Genomic DNA, 18536 nt, shown 5'->3' with positions numbered 1-18536 from the left:
TTGAGAGATACCGTAGCGCAGTGTCAACCACCATTTTTCATTTTCTACTCTGGGCAATGTAATCGGTATCCTTCGTGCAATTCCTACATAACCTCAGGAACTGCCTTTTTGGAATGTTCTTCTTCCAAAGAGGGTGATAGCAGCTCCCAAAGTGTAAGTAGGAATTACCCCCAACTGGTTTGGAATGGTTCATGGTAATAATTGATCCATTCTCATGGGTCAATTCCAGATCCAAAAATACCAAATGTTCACGATCGATAACATGTGTGAATGTGAGTCCTAGGGGATTGCTATTACAATATGTCACAAAGGCCAAAAAATCATTAACAGTCCCATCCCAAATGATAACCACATCATCGATATACTTGCCATAAAGAATGAGATGCTTAGCATAGGGATTATTGTTCCAAATCAAAGAGTCCTCCCAAAAACCCATTGTTAAATTTGCAAAGCAGGGTAAGAAACTTGCACCCATGGCTGCGCCTTTAGTCTGAAGATAGAACTTGTCGTGAAAGGAAAAATATTTGTGTTCAAGGCAGAACTTAGTCTCCTCAAGTATGAACTGGGCCTGATGGGAATTGTACCGTAAGTCTCTGGACAAGAAATGATTTAGAGCCTCCAGACCCACCTCATGGGGAATGGAGGTAAAAAGAGAACACACATCCAAAGATGCCCAAAGGTAATGACCCTCCCATGAATAGTTTTGGAGGATATCAATCACATGTCCAGAGTTCCGTATGTAGAAAGGAAGATTTTGAATGATCGGCTGTAAAAACCAATCTATATATTGGGAGAGTCCGCTGGTGAAGCTGTTAGTACCAGCCACTATAGGTCTACCAGGTGGATTCTGAAGCGCTTTATGCACCTTTGGAAGGGGGTAAAAGTATGGGGTGCTGCAAGAAGTAGAGGAGTAAGAAGTTAGTAAGTAAGTAAGAACACCATCCCTGGTAGCTCCAAGGACCATTTTAACGAGATCCAAATGGAACTCCGGGAGCGGATCTTTGGGCAAGACTTGGTAGGTATTACCATCAGATTTCCTGTGATTTTCATTACCTCAGGGCTCCAGGATATTTCTATTGTGTATTGACATTTTATACCAGTAGAGTATTTTATATATATATATATATATATATATATATATATATATAGATTTATGTATATTATTGGAAAAGTTTTTTAAGGTTGATCTTATGGTCACACTGTGCACAGTGCCCGTCTTATTTTTAATATATTTTTATTAATCATTTGTCATATATATAAGGTTGATCCATAAGCATTGGCCTATTCTTTGTTCAGACCTCAGGTTAGGTCCGCATTTACCACCCGCCCCCCAGGTCATCTTCAGGAGAGCTCGCACTCAGAAATTGCATTGCTCCTAGCAAACCTAAAAAAAACAATTCCGTCAGAACCATGGACATCAGGTGCTAATTTGACAATAGGGTTGAAATATTTCAATACAAGAAATAAGGTTGTCTTACCTGTCAGTTTATAACCCACGGGCAGTCCTCCTTTTTGGATAGTTCTGGGAATACATATTAGACAATTTATCATGTGTTCGACCCAATTTATTGTTTATGTCCTGCGGTGTCCATGCAACCTTTTATATGTTGGTTGTACCATCCGGACCTTGCGTATCATGGTTGGTGAACACCGCAGGTTCATTAAAAAACGTTTCACAGAGCATAGTGTGCCCTGTCATTTTGCTACTCATCAAGGCATGAACTTTAAGGACCCGACTGTCCTAGCTGTTGAATTCGTACCTTCAGGTGGCATGACAGAGAACAAAAGATTCCTGCGTCTATGCCAACGCGAAACCATGTGGATATATAAGCTCAATACTCTTTCTCCCAATGGGTTGAACGAGAAACTTGAAGTTCGCACAGTTATATAATATACCTTGCTGTTTTCATCCATTTTTTTTTTTTGCATTTTCTGAGATATAGACATTATCTGTGTGTTTAACATGTTCTATTATTATTTATTATTAATAAATAACCCATGCAGGTACAGGGAGAGCGTGCAGACTACAGGCAGGTGGTGTGTCGTGGTCGGGGCTCGAACCAGCGGCCCTCGTTTGCTTCTGGGTGAGGGTGCTAACCACTACACTACTGTGCTGTCCAGGATTGTGCGTATATTATACAAAATACACATATATGATTTTTATTATTATTAATATTATTACTTTTCAACAGTACATTTTAAGATATGCAATTGTTGATAAAGTATTGTGCACTGGGTATTGTTACTATCCACTCGGGTGGATGGGGTCGTATGGATGACAGGGGCTGCTAGCTCCTCCCCCTCCCACACTTATACTTCCGGATCATTTTCCCTATTTAATCTTCACACTCTGCCAACTAATCAGATAATCTGAAGAAGGTCTTGTATCCCCCGAAATGACCGAACAAAGGATAGTCATGGCAGATCTGTAAGATGGTAGTGCGCAAGTTCTGCGGTATAAAGACTTTATTTCCCTGCCAGTAAAGTCCATCTTTCTCTTAAAGGTTCATAAGGCAGGGAAGCTCTCAGGGATGCCTGACGGATCTGTGATGTTAGATTAGATTGGGTTTACAGAAAATTTCCAGCCTGCAGGATAGTATCTGGTTGGGATAAAACTTTGGTTTCCGTGAACATGCGAGATAACGCATCGGGTTTAACATTCTTGGATCCTGGACGGTAACTAATATGGAAATTAAAGCGTGGAAAAAAAAAGAGCCCATCTCGCTTGTCTGGGTCTGAGGCATTTGGCAGTTCTGAGATATTCTAAATTGTTGTGATCCGTGAAGATCAATATTGGGTGTGCTGCTCCCTCCAAGAGGTAATGCCACTCCTTCAAGGCTGATTTTATAGCCAAAAGTCCTCGGTCCCCCACATCGTAATTATTTTCTGATAAACCTAGTTTCTTTGAAAAGAAAGCCATGGGGTGCATTAAAGACTTAGGTCCTTGGCGCTGATCAAGTTCAAAAGTGGCTGGTGTGTTGCAAAGTCTGAATGACATAACGAGATACTCGAAGTGGCCAAAATGTGTCCGGAAAGCTGTTTTCCACTCATCCCCCTCACGGATTCTGATCAAGTTGTAGGCACCTCGTAGATCCAATTTTGTAAATATTTTTGCAGAACGGAGTTTCTGGAACAGCTCTGGAATCAGAGGGAGAGGATAGCGATTTTTGTCAGTAATTCTATTCAATTCCCTGTAATCCACGCATGGGCGGAGGGAGTGGTCTTTTTTCTCAACGAAATATATTCCTGCAGCAGCTGGAGAAGAGGAGACAAGAAGACCTAGTGCTAAAGTACCTCAAAAACCAGGGTGACTCTGTGGGTACTCAGTAGCAATTTGTGCCAGCGTCCCCAATATTGTAATTGTAAACACATAAAATCTAAGAAAGGGACTTTAAAGGCACAACAGTATTATACTACAAAAAAATAGGTTTGTTTGGGATTTTTATTATTAAAGTATAAAAAGACAATAAACAAACATAGAAGTATTAAAAACAAATCTGGCTAGACATAAAACCTGGTATTTGTACACCATAAGGATCCTATCCTGCAAGCTTGTGTGAAATTTAAGGGAAATATAGACATACAATCAAAGCACTTATTCCAAATGAAGGAGAATATACCGTACTTCCCCAAGCATAAAGCAGTGAACAATTATAGAGCTATAGTGGACAAGATGCTGCAGGTCTGATGATCCAAGGTGAGATGCTCTCTAGTTGCTCTACATGTTTCACGTTGACAAAGAACGCTTCTTCAGGAGCTAGAGATTCAATTAGGTGTAATGAAAATAGATACTACCAATGAAAAATTGTATGCAAATGATCGCAATTCAATCGAGGGTAAAAATGTCTGATTTGAGTCGGAAACAGCAGCGGCCAGAGCCAGGAACCTCTCAAGTGTATATAACATCAGGTATCCATGGGTAGGGAAAAGGCTTTTTGGCTGTAATGCCTAAGGTAGTTAGGAGAGGGCTCGAGGATACACCGCTAGGTGTAGCGAGTGCCAGTTTCGATTGCGGAGGACAGAGGCTGAGTCTCGTGGGTGATAGGTCCAGATTTGATGTTTGACCTATCAGCTAGCCATATAGAAAGTCTCTGTTGTTTGGGTTGCAGTGGAATATTGTGTTGCTGGGCGAAGGCATGGTCAATGAAGCAGCTATAGGCGCCTGAGTCAATTATAGCCTGAACCCAGATTGCCCCTTCTGGAAGCTGTAGTGAGACAGGAACAGCAATGTGAGCAGATCTTGTTATAGTCAATTCACAAGGATCACAAAGAGGAGAGTCAAACTTACTGGTCTTGTTAGGGCACATGCTTGCATAGTGGCCGGCTCCTCCACAACATAGACAGAGGTTATTCTGGCGGTGACGTTGCTTTTCTTCTGGTGACAATGGTGGGCAAAGCAGGCCTATCTGCATTGGCTCCAAAGCCTTAGTAGTGGTAGTAGGTAGTGGAGGAGCAGGGATAGGTGGGCTGCTAGATACTTTAGGCAACATCCACATGGGATGGAACTGGCTTGTCCTCTCAGATCTTCGCTCCCTTAGACGACGATCGATCTGGATGGATAGTTGGATAAGGTCTTCCAAAGAACTGGGAATCCTAACTCTAGCCAGCTTGTCTTTAAGCGCTTCTGAAAGTCCTAGTCGGAACTAGTAGCGGAGAGCGGCATCGTTCTATTGTGTATCGGAACGCCACCGCTTTAAGTCTGTTACATAGTCCTCGACCGGCCTACGACCCTGCTGGAAGGCGTGAAGGCTGACCTCAGCCATTGTAGTACACTGGGGGTCATCGTATAATTTGGCCATTTCGTTCAGGAAAGAATCCATAGTGTTCAGAAGAGGGTTGGCCTGTTCCATCAAGCGGTGAGCCCAGGTTTGGGGTTCTCCCTGAAGCAGGGAGACAATGAACCACACTTTAGTGCTTTCCAGTGAGAAGGTGTGTGGTTGTAGCAAGAAATATAACTGGCAGGCATTCCTGAAGGCCCAGAACTTGCTGCGGTCCCCCGAGAACCTCTCAGGAGTAGGAATTCTGGGTTCTGGTGGTGGAACCACTACTGTGGGTGCTGAGGCTGTGGCTGCTGGAAGAGCATAGGTGCTGAGGCTGTCTGATGTGCAGAGGTGCTTGGAGATAGACTCTACTCTTTGCTCAAGTTGACGGTAGCCATCTTGTAGGCCCTGGACCACCTGAGTGAGGGCCGCGATCTGCTAACACAGTGCCTCCAAAGGTGAGACCCCCCTTTCGAGGCTCCATGTGGCTGGATTGTACTGTCACGTACCTTACAGTGGAGCCTGAGATGGTGAGGGTGGCCTTTTGCAAGGTTCCTGTCCGAGCACCCCTGGTGGTGGAGACAGGGACTGCTGGGGCAACGGAAGGGTGCAGGTGCCTGCTGGCAGAAGGCTGAAGCTTGGAGACACAGGAACTCCTGTCGGGGAGACGTGGAAGCTGATCATTAGACTTGTTCAGCAGGAGCCAGGTAGGTAAGCACAGATTCAGGATCAAGTGCAGAGTCAGGAACAGGCAGAAGTCGGCAACGGGCTGGCAGCGGGGTACACAATCAGAAGGCAGAGCTGTAGTCATAAGTCCAAGCTGAGGTCAGTATCATAAGCAGAGGCAGATAAACAGGCGGGGAAGATTCAAGAGAGTAATCAGGGGAAGCTGTGTTTCCATGAACAAGGTCAGCAAGGTCAGCAAGCAAAAGCAATAAACAAGAACTCAGGGACAAGCTGAAGACAATCCAGCACTGACACTAGGTAGAGTCTCTGTTTAAATAGGGCACCGTGCGCCAGAATTCGTGGATGCGTGTGGGTGCGTATGGATGCGCCATTGCGCATGCCTGCTCCAAAGCTCACTCGTCTCTGTCTCTGCGCATTGGCATTAGAAGAATGGGTATTGGCACCTGCTGCATGAAAACAAGCTCTTGCTGTATGAGTTCTCTTACACTGGACACGGCCCTGTTACTTTTAAAAAGCTCCGTGTCAGCCGTGGTTCTTCACCGGTTGCTTTGGCTAAGTGCTGGTCAGCGGAGCAAACGTCTAAGAAGGCTCTGGCGGATTTTCCTTTCCAGGATGGGCGGCATAGTTCCTGTACGAGCTTCGGTATCAGGGTTTCTACTCCAATCTGTTCATAGTTCCAAAGAAGGAAGAGGTTTGTCCGATCCTGGATCTCAAGGCCCTCAATTGTTTTGTGAAGTTACGGAGGTTCAGGATGGAGTACGTTTGTTCTGTGGTGGCAGCGCTTCATCGGGGAGATTTCCTGGCTTCCCTGGACATCAAGGACGCATACTTGCATGTCCCCATCTGTGTCAGGCACCAGTGTTTCCTGCGCTTTGCAGTCGGGGACACACACTATCAGTTTGTGGCACTTCACTTTGGCCTTGGCTCCTCTGGTCTTCACCAAGGTGCTGGCACCAGTTCTGGCATTGCTGAGACAGCGGGGGATCGCGGTCGTGGGCTACCTGGACGATCTCCTCCTGTGAGCGGCGTCAGCTTCAGAACTGAGGGACAATGTGGCAATCACCATGCACGCCTTACAAGGGTTTGGCTGGGTGTTGAACCTCCAGAAGTCCAGGTTGCTCCCGTCCCAATGCCTGGAATACTTGGGGTTGATTCTAGACTCGGCCAAGGGTTTTTCTGCCTCCGATCAAGCTTCAGACCCTTCACTCCGCGGTGTGGTTGCTGCTGTCCCGCAAGTGGTCATCTCTACATTTTTGCATGTGGGTTCTGGGCCTCATGGTATCCACCTTCGAGGCGGTCCTGTATGCCCAGTTTCACACTCGGGTCTTGCAGAGGAAGATCTTATCCAAATGGGACAAATCCCCGGCATCTCTGGATTGTCAGATCCACGTGGGCTGCCTGACCAGGGCCTCGCTTCTTTGGTGGCTACAGTCTCCCCTACTGGAGGTCTCTCACATTCTGCAGTGGGCAGAACTTCACGTGCCAGCTCTCTCCACCATCTACATTCCCAGGTGTAGAAAACTGGCAAGCGGACTACCTCAGCCATCAGTTGCTGAATCAGGGGGGGCAGTCGCTGCATGCGGAGGTGTTTCATCTAATTTGCCTGCAGTGGGGCACGCCGGACATGGATCTGCTGGCCTCCCATCTTAATTGGAAGGTGCAGAGATTCGTGGCCAGAACAAGAGATCCCTTGACAGATACGCTGGTGGCGCCGTGGGGGCATTATCAGTTCATTTATGCTTTCCCTCCTCTCAAGCTCCTCAATACCGGTTATTCTAATCACTCTAGATTGGCCTCGTCATCCATGGTACGCCGACGTGGTACGGATGGTGGCAGACGCTCCCTGGCAACTGCCGGCGCGGGAAGACCTCCTGTCCCAGGAACCGATATTCCACCCTACTTTACCGTCTCTGGCTTTGACGGTCTGGCTATTGAAAGCCAGGTGCTGAGAGACCGGGGGTTGCCAGTTTCTGTGATTCCCACTATGTTGAATGCGTGTAAGTCCACTTCACAGAGGTTTTATCTTTGCACCTGGGAGGCTTAAATCTCTTTGTGCGAGGCTGTGTGGTGGCATCTACGCTCCTATTTGGTATCTAAGATCCTTGTGTTCCTGCAGTGTGGGGTTGATCAGAAGATGGCTTTGAGCACTATCAAGGGGCAAATATCAGCTCTAGCTATATTTTTTTAGCGGCTGTTGGCTCCTCACTCGTTGGTGCGTACCTTTTGTTCAAGGGGTTCGGCACGTGGCTCCCCTGGTACGCTCGCTTCTATCTCCGTGGGATCTAAACCTGGTGCTCTCGTTACTTCAGATGCCACCGTTCGAGAACATTAGGGAGATCCTCTTGCTCACGCTCTCTCAGAAGGTTGTCTTTCTAGTGGCTATTATGTCCACTCAGCGAGTTTCTGAGCTGGCGGCCTTGTCGTGTAAGTCTCTCTATTAGGTTCTCCACAAGGATAAGGCAGTGCTGCATCCGCATCCCTTGTTTCTCCCCAAGGTGGTATCTACCATTCATCTAAATGAGCACATTGTCCTTCTTTCCTTGTGTCCTCGACCGTCTCATGCCCAAGGGGGTCGCCTTGCACTCTTTGGATGTGGTTCGGGCTCTCTGTGTGTATCTGTTGGTTATGGCTCCTTTTATGGAGTTGGATTCGCTGTTTGTAAATGTGGATGGCCCGAGGAATGCCTGGCAGGCTCTTCGGCCACTATGTCTCATTTGGATCAGAAAGACTATTGTCCAGGCTTATGCCATTAGGGGGCGGGTACCCCCCTTTCCCATCACGGCGCATTCTACCAGGGCGATTAGTGCTTCCTGGGCCTTTCGACATCAAGCATCTGTTTCTGAAGTGTGTAAGGTGGCTACCTGGTCGTCCATGCATACTTTCATCAAGTGTTACAGGGTGGATGTTTAGGCATCTTCGGATGCGTGTTTCGGCCGCAAAATGTTGCAGGTGGCCGTCTGAGGTTTTGGCTCTCCTTACAGGGGGGTTCTGTTTGGGTGGAGGTTATTTTTCCTTTTTTCTGTGTTCCCACCCCTCGTTGTGGCACTGCTTTGGGATGTCCCTAAGGTCAAGAATGGAAGTGCTGTGTCCGCCAATGAGCGAAAAGGAAAACTGGATTTTTTTCTACTCACCGTAAAATCGCTTTCTCTGAATTCATTGGCGGGCACAGCACCCAACCCTCCTGTTTGTGTTTGTACTGCTTTGTAACTAACTGAGCTGCCTGTAGCAGAGTGGGGGCTTACTGCCAGTAAAGACTGCCCCTAGGTGGTGCTGTGCTTGTTTTTTTCTTTTTTCTGCCTAGTACTACTCCTGAAGATGGTGTTAAAACCCAAAGATCAAGGGCGGCACAGTGGTGTACTGGTTAGCACTCTTGCCTAGCAGTAAAAAGGGTCACTGGTTCAAATCCCAACCATGACACTACCTGCCTGGAGTTTGCATGTTCTCCCTGTGCCTGCTTGGGTTTCCTCCGGGTACTCCAGTTTCCTCCCACACTCCAAAAGACATGCTGGTAGGTTAATTGGCTTCTGTCCAAAATTGGCCTTGGTATATGGGTGTGAGTTGGGGACCTTGATTTGTGGGCTCCTTGAGGGCACGGGCCGATGTGAGTTTGTGATGTATGTGTGGAGCGCTGTGTAAAATTGACGGCGTTATATAGGTACTTTTAAAATAAATAATAATAATAGATGAGCAGCTTAATGAGACACAATGTTCAGGGATAGGGACAATTGTAGACACATACCCTCACTCAGGTTGGACTGGTGTCTTTATTCAACCTTACCAACTATGTAACTATATGTAATGGAAGTGCTGTGTCCGTCAATGAACTGAAAGGTATTTTACGTAGAGTAGAAAAAAATCCAGTTTTTACAGAATGGTTTAACAGACATTTCTCCATGCAGGAAAAGCCTGCGGAGGCTTCAAATTTTAGAGAAGAGAGAATGCACTTGGTTGAACCTCATTTATTCTTAATGACTCTTAAAGCTGCTGCACCCACAGTTTTTCTGCAAGTGAAGTGATGCATTCTTCACCATTGTTTAACGGTTCAGGTGCCTCTTCAAAGAGACATACAAAAAGGACACAAATGATCATTCACAATTCAAAACAGTAACAGACAGAAATTAAAGGACATGTTTATTTTTCACTTTCATTACAGAAAATAGACAAAGATATACAATGGGATATCATTTGTTTCATTCTGTTATTAATTAACTTTGATTAAGACCTTGTCTGAGAAAAGCATTTTAAATCGTAATGAAATCACACTTTACTTATATTTAATAAAACTTACAGCACTCTTACTTCTAAGACCCCTTTCATTCCAATGGGCAAGGCGTTTTGGGAGCGCTAAATACAGTGCTCTTAACCCTCCTCAAAGATGCTGCTTGCAGGACTTTTTGGAATGTCCCAAAAGCGCACCGCCCCAGTGTGAAAAGTCACACTTAAATGAATGGGAGGAGGTAATTTTCAGGCACTTAGCAGAGGCTATTTCTAGCGCTAAAGCGCCTGAAAACCACCCCAGTGAGAAAGGGGTCTAACTATCTGGATAGGGAAGGGTTCATCTAATAGGAGCTCAATGTTGTGCCCTTAGCTGCAAGGGTTATTTTTAATTGTGTAGTACCGTGGGATTAACCCCTTGTTAACAATCACTTAATTTCCACCAGGTTGATTTTAAAGGTTTTACATTGAGAATTGCCAGGAAAAGGGTTAATCTCATAAAGTGAATAACTGGAAAAAAAAAAAAGCTAAGGCACAGTGGGGTGATTTGGGGGTGATTCACTAAAGAAATAGAGATTATGCACTTTTCTATGTGATTTTTTTACTTTGCAAAGTGAATTTTCACTTACATTAGTAAATGGGGGGTGAAGCCAAGTGAAAAATACTTTGCAAAGAATACAGAGTCTTTGCAAGGAAAATTGAAAAAAAAAGGGGGATTTTTGGTTGCATATGATTGGATGATTGATATCAGCACAGCTTTACCTCTTTCACTAAGTTAAGTGAATTTTATACACAGCGTAGTGAATAAGGTGAAGCTGGGATGACTTTAATCATGAGTGTTGACAAGGTCAGTTAAGGTACCTCATAGCAGCAACCTAGTTTCCAAATGTAATATCTCTTGTCAGCTCAGTATACAACCGTTGCATTCCTTGGTGCAATTATGAATTCCTGTAACTCCTGTGAGCATGTACAGGAGTTACATCATCCCACGACAGCCAGTTAAGATGGCCAAAGATTCCTAAGCAGTACCCTGAGAAATCTACCTTTCATCTTAAATCCCCCCTGAAAATAGCAGTGCATTTCTACACATTTCCTAGGCACATTTGTTATTTACCCTTATAGTTTTATATCTGCAGAGTGAGATCAGCTAAGGCACTGCTGCGCCTAACTGCTAATCTGATGAGATCCTGGAGTAGGGTTTAGTGGCATCAAAATGTGTTGCTTACTGTTCTCCTTGCTGGCGATAAAGGTTTACCTGAGGATCTGCAACAAAAGGATATCATTGCTTCTGCTTCATTCACTCTGTGGATCAGTACTTTCTTCATCTCTTCTACTGCTTCATTCTTTTATCAGTCATAAGATTGCCAGTCATCGGGGGGCAGCTCTGATGTAAGGTGATAAAGCCCTGCCTCTACTCCAGCACTTGCTTGCAGAACCCAGCTTGATCACTGTGAGGATTGCAGTCAAATTTTAAGCATTAGCCCATTACAGGGAGGAACCCAAGGCCCCTTGTATGTGTAGCAAAGAGAACAGTTTCCAGCTTGTATCACTCCTGCAGCTACTGATCCCAGTAACACCTCTTCAGGCACTGCCAACCCACCTGGCTGCACCTGGCTGCAGCAGCCCCTTTCATTAGCCCTCCACGCTACCTTCTCCCCACAGTCCTACAGACTGACACCCACCATCCCACCCGGCTGACTCTTAGGAGATCTCCCAGTAGTGCTGACCTGCTCCTGCTGTCCTCACTCCTTGCTCCCGTGCTTCCAGGAAGGACTTCCTTCCCGTGTTTTGGCAGGATCCTTCCAGCACCCAAGCCCCAGCCCAATGTCACCCCCCCAGACTAGGGGGCATACTCAGGGGCCACCGACAGCCTCCTCAGCACTCCATCTCCATCTTCCACCCAACTGCCCCCTGCTGACAATAGAAGGTTGGCAGAGAATGCATTAGGGTAAAAAACCATCAGCCCTTACAACCACTTGGATTCCTCTTTCAATACCTACCTTTTTCTTCTTCCTCTTCACCTCTTCTCCAACCCTAGGCAATCCTTATGATGACATCAGCATTGCTCAATACACCTCAGGACACATGCCTGTTCAGCAGTTACTCTACAAGTGCTAGTTACACCACTTGAAAGGGTAAATGTGTAGTGGAGTGCCCTTTACTTGCTTTTTGTTACCAACGGGCATGGGCTTCCTTAACTCCTTTTTCTACATTCCCCTGAGCTCCTATCATCACCTGAGCTCCTGGACAAGCTCAGGGGATATAAATTCCAGCCCATTCCTGCCCTCTTGGGCTCAGAGGGACCATAAATGATGTAACAGCAGGTGCTTGGCCTTCCAACTTTGTGAACGTAAGAGCATGCAGTTTTCTTGTAAAGCCCAAGATAAGGTGGACACTGTGCTGATTATCTCTGGAATACTGTCTTTCCAGTGGGGTTTCATTACCTTCAGCTAACAGAACCTTCAGACCAGAGACTCATCCAGCTTTACCTTTGTGGAGACTGTCTGTGGATCCTTGCTTCCCACTACCTGAACTAACAGCTACAGTGAAGCTCCTAGTAAGAGAAATGTTACAACCCCCATTTCCTGGGAACCACAAAGTAGCTGTATTTATATTAGCATGTGCTACATTTTTTTTGCATTTGGATTTTTTTGATACTCTGTAATACAGTATTATTCCTAAGCATCACTGCAAAAATTTAAATAACACTCCTAAGGCCACATCCGTATAGACTACAGTTGGTTGAGAGCCAAGAGCCAAGAGGGCTCTCGATCGGACTTTATAGGCAAAACGGACGAGAGTATAGTCAAATTGATACTTTATTAACAATGAATCATAGCAGATAAGGTAAGTAGAAAAAGGATTAAAAACATACAATAAACACATCTAGGGCTCTAGTCCGATCTAGAGCCCTCTTGGCTCTCAACCAATTTTTCCTAAGCATCACTGTTCCTGACATAGCTTTATTACCATTCCATCTGTATAGTTTTCACAATTATTCATTCAGGGAAAAATGTAGTTCAGATGAGGCAGAACAGGACATCCTGTTTTTGGTAAAACACAAAGCCTGGCACATGTAGAAATGAATGCTGTTGAATAGCTTAAAAATTCAGACATTGCATTCTAAAGCCCTGCAAACTACATTACAACTGCATGTTAGGCTAGAGCAGTGATGGGAACCTTGGCACCCCAGATGTTTTGGAACTACATTTCCCATGATGCTCAACTACACTGCAGAGTGCATGAGCATCATGGGAAATGTAGTTCCAAAACATCTGGGGTGCCAAGGTTCGCCATCACTGGGCTAGAGGAACAAATAAAAATGTACACAAGCTTTTTAGTGATGCAGCTGTCACCTGTCAATCCTTGAGGGAGCTGATGCTGTGTAGAGGTTCAATGAGTGACTTGTGGGGAGAAAGAGAAGACAAAGTGGAGAGCTGCTACTAGGATGAGTTGTGTGGTGCAGTCCAGGGTCCCTAATGAGCTACTGGTAGGAACAGATAATGGGCACTTGAAAAAAGTGCAATGTGTAAAGGACAGTTGACAAGTGAAAGGAAACTAAGGAACATAGGACTCTGATACTGCAGGAAAAATAGATAGTTTACTTTCAGCAGCGCAATAGCAGCATATTTTGTCTTTTGGCTATACAGTAACAGTGTAGGCCATGGCAAAAGCAGAAATGCAACATATCTCAATTTACAGTAACATGGTTACATAATGGTAATCATAGTGAAAAATCCTTATACTTGAACAGTGAAAAATAGACAGAAAATACCTCTGCGCTACCTGTGTGTAAAATAGTGCATACAAAATGTAAATAAATACTCTGGGAGGACAGCCACACACTGTTGGCTACTCTGCGCTAATTGCCAGGGCCCTAATGACAGGGCCCCCAAATAGGCATATATGCCATACTTATATGATATAGGTCTCTATACTATCTTTCCCCAGATGCTGATCTGTCCTCTTGAATCTGGAGATCTCTTTTTTTTTAATCTGACACTTAAGTTAAAGTATCTCAGGTTCAATAAACTTACGCTTTTGATCTTGATGATTTATATCGCAATTTACGAGAAGCTATCTTCATTGTTGATCTGGACTCTGACTCTGCTGCATGGCGGTTGATGCTTTTACTATATATCGGGATTGTGTATGACTGAATCCTGCCTCACTAATGGCCCATAGCTCTTCCTCTTTATCCAGTGGATGTAATACAGTTTTACAAAATACGGTTTACACATTTGCATCACTTTGATATATACTTATATTAGATTGGAGGCTCCGGCTTTGTCTGTTTGTCTAGTTTTGTGGATTGTCCCTATACCCCTGGATACAGATTCACCAGCACCTACACAGTATCTGTCCCGAGGAAGCTAATCCCTAGAGAAACGCGTTGACGAGCAAGTTTTGGCGGTGATATTGGATCAAACTTTCTTTATTAGACATACTATTAAGTCAATTCTTTTAGCTGCAACCTTCATAACTGCATTTCTTATTGGGTGACTGGTAACTGTGTCCATATAGGGTGTTGATTGTATGTTTTCTAGGTTTTTTAATCATGTTGTAATAAAATGTATAATTTTTTAACTAGTTCTCCTCTCATTATGTGCCCACAAAGTCCACCTATTTATATCTCAGATGTTGGCATGGTGAGGGTTCTCCCTTCCTATAGTATATGAAATGGTTACTGCAACTCCTGATGAGTGACCAAATATTGTAAATAGTGTTGCGCAGCCTCACAAGGGTAAAGTTCCTTTGCACTAGTAATAATCAAATGTGATCAAACATATACAAACTGTTATGAATTCAAAATATTAAAAAAATAAAAGTGAAACATCTCTATATGTATATGAAATGCATGTAATGGGTTATAAATCAATATTCAATAGTAAAAAATAAAAATAGTCCACTTCCTCAAAAGATGAATTCGTATGTGATAATATGAAATCACATGGTGTGTTTCCACCTCCATATAACACCTCTGTGCTCACAGAACTCTCTCACCTTAGTAACTGTTCAAATATGCCTTATGATCACAATTCCATAATGTCAGAAACCATGAATCAAACTGAGACAGAAGTACAGTTAAATCACACTTGTTTAATAATAATAAAAAGGTAGACAGAGTAAACGTAGTCAAAACATAGCCAGAATTCAGGAACCGGAATGGATAGTCAGACAAGCCAAAACGTCAGGGAGCCAGAGATGAGCGTAGTAGAACAGCAAGCAGGATCTGGAGCCAGAAGGAATGTCAGCCAAGCAAGTCTTTAACAGGAACACAGGAGAGCGTCCTTTAGAGATGTGACCAAAGTGAAGGCAGAGATTATCTGGGCTGGACGGCTTAAGTAGGCAGGACTGACGAGCAGGATATCAACAGGTGGGTCACTGTGGAGAGAAAGGAGCTGGCAATTAGCCAACAGCTGAGCAGCCAGCTTTAAGAAGGAAGGGTTGAGCCCAGCCCTGACACAGGTGGTATGATGGCCTTCAGATCACAGCGTTGTCCTAATCCTCCAAAAAAAGCTTTGTTCAACCTGGGGTGCTGGTCCCTCTAAGGCACCAATAAATGCGCCCATTTACATGTTAGAACAAAGCAAAATTGCCTCCCATAGTGTAGTATTAAAATAACAATTTATTAATTAAAATAACTCTTACATCAAGTGTGTTTTAAAAATGCTTTTGTATAGTAAGAATACTCAGCATATATCAGTCTCCAACATCACTTCTGGTCCAGGGTGCCCTACGCAATACGTCATGTCATGTCACTTCATCAGGTATTCTTACTATAGAAAAGTATTTTTAACCACTTCCCGCCCGGCCTATAGCAGATTCAGTTATGGTTAGTTCAGTTATCCTGACTGGGCGTCATATGACGCCCCCCGTGGGGGCGCGCATCGCGGTGATTTGTGGAGCGGTATTTCAGTCTGACACACCGCTCCACCGATCTTGGTAAAGAGCCTCCGGCAGAGGCTCTTTACCACATGATCAGCCGTGTCCTATCACGGCTGATCATGATGTCAATAGGAAAAGGCGTTGATCAGCTTTTCCTCACTCGCGTCTGACAGACGCGAGTAGAGGAGAGTCGATTGGCGGCTCTCCTTACAGGGGGGGTCTGCGCTGATTGTTTAACAATCAGCACAGCCCCCCCTCAGATGCCCGCACTAGACCACCAGGGAAGCCGCCAGGACCACCAGGGAGGGGGGCAACATGTGGATGGCCAGGTATGTACCCCATGGCCATCCACATGTGCAAATTATGCCAGATCTGTGCCAATCAGTGCCCACAAATGGGCACTGACCTGCACCATTATATTTCAGTGATGCCCAGCAATGCCACCCATTAGTGTCATCAGTGCCACCCATCAGTGTCCATCGGTGCCACCTGTCAGTGCCCATCAGTGCCCACCTATCAGTGTCCATCAGTGCCCACCCCTGTGCACCCATCAGTGCCGCCTATGAGTGCCCATCAGTGCCACCTATGAGTGCCCATCAGTGCTGCAGACCAGCGCCACCTATCAGTGCCCATCAGTGCCACCTATTAGTGCCCATCAGTGCGGCCTATCAGTGCCCATCATCAGTGCCACCTCATCAGTGCCCCCTCATTTGTGCCACCTCATCGGTGCCCATCAGTGCCGCCGTATCAGTGCCCGTCAGTGCAGTTATATCAGTGCCCGTCATTGAAGAAGAGAACCTACTTATTTACAAAAAATTTTAACAGAAACAAAGAAAAACTTGTTTTTTTTTATTTGTTGCACAAAAAATAAAAACCACAGAGGTGATCAAATACCACCAAAAGAAAGCTCTATTTGTGGGAACAAAATGATAAAAAAATTTGTTTGGGTACAGTGTTGCGTGACCGCGCAATTGTCATTAAAATTGCGACAGCGCTGAAAGCTGAAAATTGACCTGGGCAGGAAGGTGTCTAAGTGCCTGGTATTGAAGTGGTTAAAGCATACTTGATGTAAGAGTTATTTTAACCACTTGCCGCCCACGCAGGCTTAGATTGCCGGGAGGGCATTCATAGACATCCTCACGGGAACCTGCTTGGTTTTGAGGAAGCACAATGTTCATGTGAAACGCATCAACCTGCAATATTTGACTGTGTCCTAGTGTCAGCTTTTTGCACTTTATGGAATAAAAATCTTCTTGAACTGGTATTGGAGTGCAGGCGTTTTCTATTTTGTATGCTGCATGAACCAACCAAACCTCTGCCTGCTACCCGTACTATGGACCATGTTGACCACTATGAACCTGCCTACTACCAGGACCAATATTTTGGCTGCGCTGACAATATCTTTGCCTGGTGTCTGTACTGACCCTGGACTGTATATGGACAGTATCCCTGCCTGCTGCCTGGATGATTCCTTTCACTGTCGCTGGCCACGTCCCTACCTGTTGCCTGGACCAATGCTCTCCTCTGCGGATAACTGTACAACTAAAACCACAGGTAATCTTTTGTTTACCCTTTGCTCAGAATGTATTTTGGGGTATAATTCTTGGTATGTGCATGCTATGTGTTAGAAATATGACATTCAAAAATGTGATAGGTAGTCAGGAAATTAGATGTGTAATTTATGCTCCTAGAACACCTGACAGTGCTCCTTGCATGTGGGGCCTCTGTATGTGGCCAGGCTGCGTGAAAGTTTCACACTGTGGTATCACCATACTCAGGAGAAGTAGCAGAATGTATTTTGAGGAGTAATTTTTGGTATGGATATGCTATGTGTTAGACATTTCTTATAAATAGACAACTTTGTGTAAAAAAAAATGTGTATTAATTTTCTTTCCACATTTTCCAAAATCTTGTTGAAAAAAATGACATGTTCAAAAGACTAATTTTGCCCATTAGAATATACGTTGGGGTGTTTGCTTTCCAAAATGGGGTAGTTCTGTGGGTGTTTCCGCTGTCCTGGTGCTTTAGGGCCTTCATAAATGTGATAGATAGTCAGGAAATTAGATGTGTAATTTATGCTCCTAGAACACCTGACGGTGCTCCTTGCATGTTGGGCCTCTGTATGTGGCCAGGCTGTGTAAAAATCTCACACATGAGGTAGCACCATACTTAGAAGGAGTAGCAGAATGTATTTTGGGGTGTAATTGTTGGTATGTACATGCTATGTGTTAGAAATATCTTATAAATGGACAATTTTGTGTTAAAAAATGTGTTTTCATTTTCATTCCACATTTTCCAAAAACTTGTGGGAAAAAATGACATGTTCAAAAGACTCATTATACCTGGGTGTTTGCTTTCCAAAATGTTCCAATGTTCCAATGGGTCATTTTTGTTTCCACTGTCCTAGTGCTCTAGGGCCTTCAAAAATGTTATAAACCTTCTGTTCTTCCTTTGATTATAATGCTAAATCTTTTTGTTATTATTATATATGCATTTTATGCTGTGGCAATTGTGTATTGTTTGAAATCTTTATTGGAATTTCTTTACTCTCTGTAAAAATCTTCAATAAAAAATATTGAAACGAAAAATGTAATAGGTACACAACTTCAAAAAACTCACAATGCCTCTTACTAAATACCTTGGAATGTCTACTTTCCAAAAAGGGGTCATTTAGGGGCAGCGGTGGCCCATCCATAAGGAGGCCTAGAAGGAGGAGGGAGGAGACGCACAGCGGCCGTCATGCCGAGGACTGAGTGACCGACTAACAGGTTGCCAAGTCCGGTCCTCTGGGCCACTCCATGCTGAGTGCTGTCAGCTCCTCCTGTGGCTGCAGAAGAGGCGGAGCACACACTTATAGAGGATCGCCCATGGGTCGCCCCTGTTACACCATGCACACCTCTCTGACATTGATTTCCCCCCTGTCGCTGACCTCATCAAGCTGGCATCCCTGGGCATGGAGCCTGCACAGGGCTCCTATTATTATCT

The sequence above is a fragment of the Aquarana catesbeiana genome, linkage group LG03 (genome assembly GCF_042186555.1).
Source record: "Aquarana catesbeiana isolate 2022-GZ linkage group LG03, ASM4218655v1, whole genome shotgun sequence".
NCBI classification, from domain to species: Eukaryota; Metazoa; Chordata; class Amphibia; order Anura; family Ranidae; genus Aquarana; species Aquarana catesbeiana.
Note: the sequence above shows the minus strand (reverse complement) of the source record.